Genomic DNA, 12,376 nt, shown 5'->3' with positions numbered 1-12,376 from the left:
GAAATATTGTAACTCCAATACTAAGCTCAAGGTTTCCTTCTTCATTGGGGAATAATTCTGTTGATGATTATTCAATTTTCTGGAAAAATACCCAATATCCATCTTCTCGTCGTCTTCTTGCAAGAGTACAGCACCAAAACCTTGAATGGCTTTGCTTAATGAGGTGTGGCTAATATTGGGGCAGTGGTTAATACAGCTTTCAGACTGGGAAATACCTTCTGATGGTTTGCTGTCCGCTGATAGGTCAATCAGTGGAAGAAACACACTGCTAAAATTGGGGATGAAATTCCATTAAAAAACACTCAATCCCAGGAATCATAGCACTGCCCTCTTTGCTGCTGGGATGTAAGACTCCCCAATAACATTTGTTTTCACATCCCATGGGCCATCTGTCCATGTCCAATGACATGGCCCAGGAATGCAAGTTGGCCTTTTACAAACTCACCCTTAGCCAGGTTTATCACCAAGCCCGCCTCTGAAAGTCAATCAAACTGTTCCGATAAATGCTGCAAATGTTCCTTCCATGTGTGCCTAAAAATCACCAGGTCGTCGATATATAGCACACAATTGGGTAATCCAGAAATGACTTTATTGATTCGTCTTTGAAATGTGGCTGGTGGATTTTCAGACCAAATGGCATGACTTCAAACTGCTTTAGCTCATTCTGTGTTACAGAAACTGAAACTGTCTTCACTCATAAAGGTACCTGCCATGTAACTGAGTAGGTCCAACTTAGAAGACTATGTTCCGTGTCTCATCTTCTCAATATAGTCTTCCAAATGTGGAATAGGTTATGACTTTGCAATAGGCTACACATAATCGTTGGGTACCACCTGGTTTTGGCACCATTACTATGAGTGAGCTGCAGTTACTGATGTTGTCTTTCAACGTGCATTCAATTTTTATTTGAACATGTGCCAACTTCAAAGGACAAGTCAATAAGGATGTTGCTTAATTGGAACAGCATTTTCTGGATTGGAATCATGCATAATTTAATTAGTGCTTCCCAGCTATGTCTCTCTATGTGATTGGAATAACTCTTTCAGGCCACTTTGAATTTCCTCTGAAAGATAACTCAATAATTTATCCCAGTTTTTGAGAGCTTCTTCACTGTCTAATTTGAGGAATGCCCAATTCAGAACAATCTGATCTTAGTTCTACAATCATTCACCTTATTCAATTTCCTTTCAATTTGATCAGGTCCACTAAAACTTGCCTGTAAACGTTCGCTTACCATTGGAAATAACACTACCACTTTATCTCCACTAGCAACATTGCAATTTTTTGATTTCTTGTCTACTTTCTCTTTCATTACATTCTGAGCTACTTTCAAATGTTGTCGAGCCAACTCACTTGCTCTCTACACTAAAATCTGACACATCGTCGAATTGTATGGTCTCAAAACTCTGGCTCATCAATTTTCAATTAATTCATTTCAGTGGTCTTCTCAACTTAAGCCCAAAACTAATTCAAATGAACTGAATTTGATAGATTCATTTGGTGCACCCCAAATTGTAAAAAAAGTACAAATAGAATTCCTTTATCCCAATCCTCTGGATAGTCTTGATGATAAGCCTTCAACATGGTCTTTAAAGTTTGATGCCACCGTTCTAATGCTCCTTTTGATTCTGGATGGTATTGAGTGGTTTTGAATTGTTTTATTCCCAAACACCCTTACTGGTCAGAACACTGAATATGGGAGTTGGGAGGTCATGTTGTGGCTGTACAGGACATTGGTCAGGCCACTTTTGGAATATGGCATGGAAGAAGGATTTTGTGAAACTTGCAAGGACTCAGAAAAGATTTATAAGGATGTTGCTGGGCTGGGGGATTTGAGCTATAGGGAGAAGCTGAATAGACTGAGGTTGTTTTCCTTGGAGTGTCAGATGCTGACGGGTAACATTATAGAGGTTTATAAAATCATGAGGGACATGGATAGGATAAATAGACAAGGTCTTTTCCCTGGAATGGGAGAGTCCAGAACTAGAGGGCATTGGCTTACGGTGAGAGGGGAAAGATATAAAAGGGGCCTAAAGGGCAACTTTTTCATGCAGAGGTTGGTGTATGTATGGAATGAGCTGCTGGAGGAAGTCGTGGAGGCTGGTAAAATTGTAGCTTTTAAAAGGCATTTGGAGGGGTATATGAACAGGAAGGATTTAGAGGGATATGGGCCAAGTGCTGGCAAATATGACTAGATTAGGTTGTCTATCTGGTCGGTAAGGACGATTTGGACTGAAGAGTCTGTTTCTGTGCTGTACATCCCTATGAATCTATCCATAACATCCTTGAATGCTTTGGATGTAAATGTGACCCTGATTATATCTCTGCGGGTAGTCCATATCTTGTAAAGAATTTGAGTAACTCTTCCACAATCCTTTTGACTGTGATACTGCAGAATGGAATTATATCTGATAAATCTAGTAAACTCATTCATTATGGTGAATAAACACTGATGCCCATTTTATGTTTAAATTAGGGGTCCTATGGAACCAACATAAAAGGTTCCTCAAACATGGAAATGGGCATCAAGGGAGCTGGTTTTATTACTGCTTGAGATTATCCAATTACCTGACACCAATGACATGTCTGACAATATTCACCACATCCTTATGCAGTCCAGGCCAATAAAAATGTTTCTGTGTTTTGGCTTGTGATGTCCTAACTCCCATGTGACTTCCTCCTGGTAATTCATGTGCTACCCACAACACCTCCTTTCTGTAACCCACTGGCAATACAATCTGATGGACTTCTGTCCACTTCCCTTCCGCCTGAATATGTGATGGTCTCCATTTCCTCACCAAGAAGTCATTGTTCCGGTACTAACATTCTGGGATACACTCAGATTCTCCTTCTACATATGTATTTTGATACAGCTGCTTTAATTTTTCATCTTTCTGTTGTAATTCATTTACTTTCTCTGAACTAAAGATATCCACTTCATCTTCCACCTGTTCCCGTTTGTTCTCAATCATTTGATCAGACGTAGGCTTTGATAATTGAACCTCAACTTCCTTGTCTTCATGTTTGATTTCTCCTCCTGCTTCCACCTGTGGTTTTGTGACCTTCTTACCATACAGTCAGAAAACATCCCAGGTATCCTTCCCGGAACACCTCAGTTGCCTGATATTCTACTGGCTTTTCAACTGCTGTAGGCATCACTCTCACCTGTGATCCAGCTGTATCATGACCAAGGATAAATTGCATTCCTGGAACTGAGAATTTCTCGATTACTCCTCCCACCACTTTGCCACTTTTTCCTGGACTTTCCAACCTCACTTTAAATCATGAAACACTGCATTTCTCATCCTGAATTCCATATATAACCACTTTTCTTGGCAATGTGCCTTGTGAATACATATCCCCTCATCTCTCCCTATCAAAAATTGACTTTCTCCCAAAGCACCGAAAATTTTAATTTTTTTACCCACTCCTGCTGCCATACATCAGGAAACGTTACCCTCACAAGTAAAGTCTTTATAAAGAGATCTGGCATTCTCTTCTCAACCAACCTCTTTCACAGCTTTTTTTTTTAGCTTCCACTGCACTTTCCTTTCCCACAATAACAATATTCACTGGTTTATCCTGTTTTCCAACATCCACCTTCCCAGTGCTTCACCTATACCAGCAGTATTGTGACTTGATATGGCCTACTTTGTTGCAAGGAAAACACTGGAGCATTTTTACTTCTGTTTCCCCCATCATGGAGTTCCTTTCCACCCTCTGGCAAGCTATCTTTACTATCTTCAATGAGATCTCCTTTCCCTTACCACCTGAGGATTTCTCTTTTCCCCAATTGCTATCCTTCACAGATTGAGATTGATGTCGGAAGCCAAATTTTGATTTATGAACCAACACATAATCACCTGCCATTTCACCTGCTGATCTTACAGTTTTAAATCTCTGCTTTTCCACGTCAGTTCTCAGTGCTTCAGGAAGTGAATTTTTGAACTCCTCCAAAATAATTGTCTCTCTACGAGTCTCATATTTTTGCTGCATTTTCAATGCTTTTATCAGTCTTTCAAAATTATGGTGTCTGATCCTTTCAAACACAATGTATGTTTGACCAGGGTCCCTCCTTGGATTCCTGAAACGTTGAATGTAGGCTTCTGATCTTAGCTCATATTTTTCACCTCATTACCCTCACAAGATAGTTCACTTGCTTTACATACAAACTTTGTTTGAATCAACAATACCCACATGGTCACTGACCATTTCATTTGTTCAGCCATTTTCTGAAATGTAATGAAAAAAATCTTCTGCATCCTTCTTGTTGAACGTTGGTGATGCTTGAACATATTGAAACAGATCCCTACCAGCCCTTTAGCTCGGATGGGATTGCTCTCCGTCACTGTCCTCATTATTATTCCTACTTTCACCTTTACCTCCACCATTTTAACTTGACTTTGTGCTTTCAGTTCCAACCACTGAAGTTCAAAACTTGCCTCTTTCTCAGATTCTGCTCTCTCTCTCTCTCTCTCTCTCCCCCTTTCTTCTGTTCGGGACTTGCTCTCCTTTTTCTTTTTCTGCTGCTTTTAATCATAATTCGAGCTGTTTCATTTCATTCTCTCTTTATTTTTGTTCTGCCCGGGCTATTCTTTCCTTTAATTTTGCCTCTAACCCAAGCTGCTTCATTTGCAATTACATTTTAACCATTTCCAAAGATTCTGATGGTGTTCCTGGCAATTGTAAATGCTGCGTGATTGCCACAAATATCTCCCCTTTCCTCACAGACACCGGCAACCCCAACTCCAGCTGGTTTGCCAATTCTGAAAGTTTTGCCTTGCTCAACGGTCAAAGTAACTTTCTCCAGCCCTAAGAAACTCTTAGTGACTGAAAGAGCCATTATTACAACAAGGCCCACCCAGTTTAAACTAATTGAATTCAACACCCAAAACAAAAGACACTAACACTTACCACCCGCTACCTTTGAGTACAATAATCCGAAACCCAATGTGGAATTAGAGATTTTGATCCTAATAGGAGTCCCCAATCTGCTATGGACCAGAGTAAACCCCCACAAAACATTCAGAACACAGTCTCACCCTCACTTGTTCTTCTTTTAAAGGGACATGCAAGGCATTGTGTTCTGGATACAGTTCGGTTGGTCAAACGACCAGATTTGAAGCAAGCACACTTTATTCATACACTATATAGTTAAAATACAATAAAAGTAAGAGGCAATTAGAAAAACTTTATTGGAAAACTTAACAGGGACAAGGTAGGACTAATAAATTAAACTGCATTTATTTCAATGCAAGGGGCCTAACAGGGAAGGCAGATGAACTCAGGGCATGGTTAGGAAAATGGGACTGGGATATCATAGCAATTACAGAATCATGACTCAGGGATGGGCAGGACTGGCAGCTTAATGTTCCAGGATACAAATGCTACAGGAAGGATGGAAAGGGAGGCAAGAGAGGAAGGGGAGTGGCATTTTTGATAAAGGATGGCATTACAGCTGTGCTGAGGGAGGATATTCCCGGAAATACATCCAGGGAAGTTATTTGGGTGGAACTGAGAAATAAGAAAGGGATGATCACCTTATTGGGATTGTATTATAGACCCCCCAGTAGTCAAAGGGAAATTGAGAAACAAATTTGTAAGGAGATTTCAGCTATCTGTAAGAATAATAGGGTAGTTATGGTTGGGGATTTTAACTTTCCAAACATCGACTGGGACTGCCGTAGTGTTAAAGGTTTAGATGGAGAGAAATTTCTTAAGTGCGTACAAGACAATTTTCTGATTCAGTATGTGGATGTACCTACTGGAGAAGGTGCAAAACTTGACCTACTCTTGGGAAATCTGGCAGGGCAGGTGACTGAGGTGTCAGTGGGGGAGCCATTTGGGGCCAGCGACCATAATTCTATTTGTTTTAAAATGGTAATGGAAAAGGATAGACCATCTAAAAGTTGAAGTTCTAAATTGGAGAAAGGCCAATTTTGACGGTATTAGGCAAGAACTTTCGAAAGCAGATTGGAGGCAGATGTTCGCAGGTAAAGGGATGGCTGGAAAATGGGAAGCCTTCAGAAATGAGATAACAAGAATCCAGAGAAAATATATTCCTGTCAGAGTGAAAGGGAAGGCTGGTAGGTATAGGGAATGCTGGATGACTAAAGAAATTGAGGGTTTGGTTAAGAAAAAGAAGGAAGCATATGTCAGGTATAGACAGGATAGATCGAGTGAATCCTTAGAAGAGTATCAAGAAAGTAGGAGTATACTTAAGAGGGAAATCAGGAGGGCAAAACGGGGACATAAGATAGCTTTGGCAAATAGAATTAAGGAGAATCCAAAGGGTTTTTTACAAATGTATTAAGGACAAAAGGGTAACTAGGGAGAGAATAGGGCCCCTCAAAGATCAGCAAGGCGGCCTTTGTGTGGAGCCACAGAAAATGGGTGAGATACTAAATGAATATTTTGCATCAGTATTTACTGTGGAAAAGGACATGGAAGATATAGACTGTAGGGAAATAGATGGTGACATCTTGCAAAATGCCCAGATTTCAGGGGAGGAAGTGTTGGATGTCTTGAAGCGGTTAAAGGTGGATAAATCCTCAGGACCTGATCAGGTGTACCCGAGAACTCTGTGGGAAGCTCGAGAAGTGATTGCTGGGCCTCTTGCTGAGATATTTGTATCATCGATAGTCACAGGTGAGGTGCTGGAAGACTGGAGGTTGGCAAACGTGGTGCCACTGTTTAAGAAGGGTGGTAAAGACAAGCCAGGGAACTATAGACCAGTGAGACTGACCTCGGCGGTGGGCAAGTTGTTGGAGGGAATCCTGAGGGACGGGATGTACATGTATTTGGAAAGGCAAAGACTGATTAGGGATAGTCAACATGGTTGTGTGTGTGGGAGATCATGTCTCACAAACCTGATTGAGTTTTTTGAAGAAGTAACAAAGAAGATTGATGAGGTCAGAGCAGTAGATGTGATCCAAATGGACTTCAGTAAGGCGTTCGGCAAGGCTCCCCATGGGAGACTGATTAGCAAGGTTAGATCTCATGGAATACAGGGAGAACTAGCCATTTGGATACAGAACTGGATCAAAGGTAGAAGACAGAGGGTGGTGGTGGAGGGTTGTTTTTCAGACTGGAGGCCTGTGACCAGTGGAGTGCAACAAGGATCGGTGCTGGACCCTCTACTTTTTGTCATTTACATAAATGATTTGGATGCGAGCATAAGAGGTACAGTTAGCAAGTTTGCAGATGACACCAAAATTGGAGGTGTAGTGGACAGCGAAGAGGGTTACCTCAGATTACAACAGGATCTGGACCAGATGGGCCAATGGGCTGAGAAGTGGCAGATGGAGTTTAATTCAGATAAATGCGATGTGCTGCATTTTTGGAAAGCAAATCTTAACAGGACTTATACACTTAATGGTAAGGTCCTAGGGAGTGTTGCTGAACAAAGAGACCTATTAGTGCAGGTTCATAGTTCCTTGAAAGTAGAGTCGCAGGTAGATAGGATAGTGAAGAAGGTGTTTGGTATGCTTTCCTTTATTGGTCAGAGTATTGAGTACAGGAGTTGGGAGGTCATGTTGCGGCTGTACAGGACATTGGTTAGGCCACTGTTGGAATATTGCGTGCAATTCTGGTCTCCTTCCTATCAGAAAGATGTTGTGAAACTTGAAAGGGTTCAGAAAAGATTTACAAGGATGTTGCCAGGATTGGAGGATCTGAGCTACAGGGAGAGGCTGAATAGGCTGGGGCTGTTTTCCCTGGAGCGTCAGAGGCTGAGAGGTGACCTAATAGAGTTTTACAAAATTATGATGGGCATGGATAGGATAAATAGACAAAGTCTTTTCCTTGGGGTCGGGGAGTCCAGAACTAGAGGGCATAGGTTTAGGGTGAGAGGGGAAAGATATAAAAGAGACCGAAGGGGCAACATTTTCATGCAGAGGATGGTACGTGTGTGGAATGAGCTGCCAGAGGATGTGGTGGAGGCTGGTACAATTGCAACATTTAAGAGGCATTTGGATGGGTATATGAATAGGATGGGTTTAGAGGGATATGGGCTGGGTGCTGGCAGGTGGGACTAGATTGGGTTGGGATATCAGGTCGGCATGGACGGGTTGGACCGAAGGGTCTGTTTCCATGCTGTACATCTCTATGACTCTATGACTCTACTAAAAAGTAACTGTTGTAATATCGTAACACCCCATAAACACACCCTTGGCAACAGGTAAGTTCAGAAAAACAGATTGTCTCACGTGCAACTCCAGCAGCAGGAAGGAAAAACATCAAGAGAACACTTAGTGAGTGAATGAAGCTGGGAGAGACAACCTGCAAGTTCCATACTCTGTTGACACCTGAGCAACAACTGCTGAAAGTTAAAACTAAAATCCGGATTCTGTGGGAGTTTGATCACACCCATTCAGGCTGCTTCTATTGTCCCAACTTTTAAAACTGAATGAGCTCTATCTTAAAACATCTTTAAGCTTAGTACAAAAATTCCATGTCTCAGAAATTTCAGGAACAGGTCATTCTGCTATAATGTGCGTTTTGTTAACATAAATTAACTGTAACATAATTGATGAATTGGTGACACTGTTTCTAAAGCATGAACATTTAAAATGTGTGTTGGCTGTAGTGCAATTACATCACCAACACTTTAAGCACTGTTCCCAAAGCTCAATTTTTCAAAAATGCAGGGTTGTACAATAGCACAACTATTGTCTTAGAGAAAAACTACCTGTTCTTCACGACATTATTTCCTCCTGCATCTGAGAAGCAAATTACAACACCACCACAGGCAGGAGGCTGTAACTACAATGTGACAAGTTTAAATTTGAAAGTTGGCTCAGAAATTCAAACAATGTGGGGATGATGAGAACATGTGAGGCAATCTTTGAGTCAACAATTTTGAATCAATATGGAGTTGAACTGATATTTATCTACAGATCACCTGAGTATTTCATTCCACTTTGGATGGCACAGTGGCTCAGTGATTAGCACTTCTACCTCCCAGCACCAGGGTCCTAGGTTCGATTCCCGCCTGTCTGTGTGGAATTTGCACATTCTCCCTGTGTCTGCGTGGGTTTCCTATGGGTTCCTCCCACAATCCAAAGATGTGCAGGTCAGGTGAATTGGCCATGCTAAATTGCCCACAGTGTTAGATGCGTTAGTCAGGGGTAAATATAGGGTAGGGGAATGGGTTTAGGTGGGTTTCTCTTCGGAGGAGTGGTGTGGACTTGTTGGGCTGAAGGGCCTGTTTCCACACTGTAGCGAATCTAATCTAATCCAATAAAGGTAAAGTTGTTCATTACCAACAAGCTTGTTGCAATTTCTTCCTGTTTGCACAAGATGCAACATTCAGAAAGCATGTTCAGGTCTGAGTGAAGTCACGCTTCTGTTCAGGACTACTCAACCACGTTGGCAGCACTTCATTTTGGGTAAGACAGGGTCACACAACAGCACTGGGGAAGCAGAAAGGCTGAGGAAAAGGAGAAGCTTTTGTTTGGGGTTTCTGTCTGTACACTAAGAAGCACACGCACTGAAGTTTAATTCTATTCCATTTGCTGAAGACATTCTGCTGGTAAATTGCTGTTTATAGAGTCATAGAGATGTACAGCATGGAACAGACCCTTCGGTCCAACCCATCCATGCCGACCAGATATCCCAACCCAATCTAGTCCCACCTGCCAGCACCCAGCCCATATCCCTCCAAACCCTTCCCATTCATATACCCATCCAAATGCCCCTTAAATGTTTGTGCTGAGTACAGAACAAGAGCTTTATAAATCAAGCTGTCAAGGACAAAGGCAAGGAAGTTACGCTGAGTTTATAAAGCTCTGCTTAGTTTACAAAGTCAGCATTGTGTCCAGGTCTGGTCAGTGCACTTCAGGATGGATGTGAGAGTCTTTGAGAGGATATGGAAGAGATTTCCCTGAACAGCTCCAATGATTTCAGTGACAGGGTTCATTTGGGGAAGCTGGGGCTGTTCTTCTCAGAACGATGGTGACTGGGGGTGAATCTGACTGATGAGGAAGAGATGGGGCCAGGTTTAGATCAGGGAGACAAAGGAAAGGTGTTCCCATTGCTGATGATACAAGGACAAGGGGAGACATATTGAAGATTCAGGGTGGGATAGGCAGAGCAGGGGTTGTGAGGAAGGACTGTTATACACTGTGAGTGATAATGATCTGGATCTCACTGCCTACAAGGTGGGGTGGAAGGGAAGATGCTCACTGATTTCAAACAGAATTTGGATGAATATTTGTGGGAAATAAACTCTCAGAACAATGTGGAGAGAGTGGGGAAATGGCACTGACTGCATAACTGTACAGAGACAGCTGGCATAGCTCAATGGACTGAATGGCTACCTGAGAATTCTATGGCTCTCAGACAATCCGAACCATTGCCCTTAACCGAACATCCCATGGGATTCGGTTGCACTGATAAAGCTTGAAGCAGCCTTTCAGCTTCCTTTAACTGTTTGCCCCTGACAGACACAAACACCAGCAACAGTGAGAACAACAGCTACAGTGAATATCCCAGCTCGTATTCCCAGGATCAGGATCACATGCAGACTCTCTCCTCTGCTACCTAGAAAACACAGAGAAAGAATTAATCACTTCCTGTCTGTGTTCAATCTCTCTCAAGCTCCACTTCACTACAACTGTGGCAGTGATGCAGTGAGAATGTCACTGGGTGAGCAATTCAGAATCCAAAGCTAATGTTCTGAGAACTTTGGTTCACATTACATTGTTACAGATGGTGAAATTTAAACGTAATTAAAGATCTATAATTAAAACGTTTGCCTAATTAAGACCATATAACCACTGCTGATTGTTGTAAAAATCCATCTGGTTCACTAATGCCCTTCAATCTACCAAAATTGTACCCGGCCTATCCTGCATGTGGGGCCTACAGCAATTTGACCGACTCTGAACTGCCTTCCAAACCAGAAAAGCCACTGGGATGAAATATAAAATGTGTCTTTCTGAGCAACTAATGGTTTCTCAGAGACACCAAAGTGTCCAAGATCTTTTCACTGTGAACTTGCTGCGAGTGCCATTCTGACCTTCCACTTTAGTGGGGAGACGATGGTCTAGTGTTAATATCTCTACAGGAATCGTCCAGAGAGCGCGGTGTTGTCTGGAGATTGCAGATTGGATCCGTCATAGCAGATGGTGGAATGTGAATTAATTTAAAAATCTGGAATTCAGGGTCCAATGATAACCATGAAATCATTGAAGATTGTCAGCAAAACCCATCTGGTTCACTGATGTCCGTCAGGGAAGGGCAGTGCTGACATTATCAGGTCTGACTGACAGGAATGAATCTACTGAATGAATCAAATCAAAGTGTGGGATATTGGAGACAGTGCAAGTTTGTCCTGTTCGATTCCCTGTCAGAGGTTTCTCTCTTTTCTGCACGCAGGATCATGCTGTTGCAGATTGTTGTAGAAAAATCTGGAAACGTTTTTCACAGAGTGTGAAATCTATCTCAATCTCATGTAAAGAAGCCATGATCTCAACAGATCACAATTACAGATTCCAATAAATAGTTTCAGACATTACCCAGAGACGGGGGGGATGTACCACAGGGGAGCCTGTGAGAACCCTCCCCATCTTTGGCACCTCAACCCATTCAATAACCCTCATTATCTCTAAACTCGTCCAGCCCCTGTACCCATCATTATCTCTGTAACCTCCTCCAGTCCCTCCAACTCCTCCCTATTTGTCACCTCCTCCTTTCGTACATCCCTCTTCATCTCTGTAACCTCCCCCAAACGCTACAGACCTCCCGCTGTCTGTAAATCCCTTCAGCTCCTGTACCACTCACTATCTTGTCACCTCCTCCAGCTCCTGCACCCTTATCTCTGTAACCACCTCCTGCCCAAACCCCTCCCTAACTCTTTAACTTCCTCCCACCCCTACACCCGTACTATTTCAGTAATGCCCCCAGCCACTACACTCCTCCCTATCTCTGTACTATCCTCCTGCCCCTACACCCCTCCCTATCCGTTACCCACTCCTGCACTGACACCCCTCCCTATCTCTGTAACATCTTCCTGCCCCAAACTCCTTCCTATCACTTAATCTCCTCCCGCCCCATACCGATCACACTCTCTGTAATCTCCTCCAGGCATTACACCTATCCCTGTCTCTGAAACCTCCTTCTGTCCCAACACTCATCACTATCTCTGTACGGTCTTCAGCCCTAAGCCCTCTCCCTATCTCTGTAACCTCGTCCTGCACCCGTCCCTAGCTCTATAATCTCCGCCTGCCCCTACACTCGTCACTATCTCTGAAAGCCTGTCCAGCCCTTACACCCCCTCCCTATCTCTGTAACTCCCTCTAGCCCCTACACCCCCTCCCTATCTCTGTAACCTCCTCCAGCCCCTACACCCCCTTCCTATCTCTGTAACCCACCT

The sequence above is a fragment of the Chiloscyllium plagiosum genome, unplaced genomic scaffold (assembly GCF_037043375.1).
Source record: "Chiloscyllium plagiosum isolate Xiang-an unplaced genomic scaffold, Cpla_swu_hap1 HiC_scaffold_38, whole genome shotgun sequence".
Taxonomy (NCBI): domain Eukaryota; kingdom Metazoa; phylum Chordata; class Chondrichthyes; order Orectolobiformes; family Hemiscylliidae; genus Chiloscyllium; species Chiloscyllium plagiosum.
The sequence above is the reverse complement of the archived record's forward strand: the minus strand, read 5'-3'. Positions refer to the sequence as shown.